Genomic DNA, 457 nt, shown 5'->3' with positions numbered 1-457 from the left:
TTCTGAGACCCAAAAAAAAAAAAAAAAAAAAAAAAAAAAAAAAAAAAATCATAAATAAATAATAAATCAATCCGTATCAAGAAACCGATTCGACAAAATTTTCTCTCTTCAAACATTACAGCTGTTAAAGAAACAATCAAAATTGATGAATCAAATCAAAACAATCCCCAATCCTGCATGTAATAAATCAAAATGACAATGATCAAACCCTCGCACCCAAATCATCAATAATAATAATAACAATAAATCGCAATTCGTTGGAAGTTTCAATCAAGAACAAAACAAAGGTAGGCGAACCTGCTTCGAGAATGACTGCACGAGGGGGATTTCTACAAGGTGCTGAGTTCTTTCATTCCCCTTCTCATGTTGCAACAATCGGATGTCAGATCTCTACATCAAGCCCCTAATTCCATACAAATCGTGAACCGGGATCTACGCAGGAGAAAAGAATCGAAAT

The 457-nt window shown here is 33.9% G+C and overlaps 1 protein-coding gene across 1 annotated transcript in view; it reads right to left on the bottom strand.

The window, feature by feature from the left end:
• Positions 1-328, bottom strand: part of LOC110025768 (serine/threonine-protein kinase RHS3-like) — an 18,177-nt gene extending 17,849 nt beyond the window's left edge. Inside the window, exon 1 of the mRNA XM_020726417.1 lies at positions 298-328. The gene's annotated coding sequence lies outside the window, so the exon portion shown is untranslated. The remainder of the gene's footprint in view (positions 1-297) is intronic.
• Between the last annotated feature and the right edge of the window lie 129 nt (positions 329-457).

The sequence above is a fragment of the Phalaenopsis equestris genome, unplaced genomic scaffold, assembly GCF_001263595.1.
Source record: "Phalaenopsis equestris unplaced genomic scaffold, ASM126359v1 Scaffold000329, whole genome shotgun sequence".
Lineage (NCBI taxonomy): Eukaryota > Viridiplantae > Streptophyta > Magnoliopsida > Asparagales > Orchidaceae > Phalaenopsis > Phalaenopsis equestris.
Note: the sequence above shows the minus strand (reverse complement) of the source record. Positions and strands in the feature narration are given on the sequence as shown.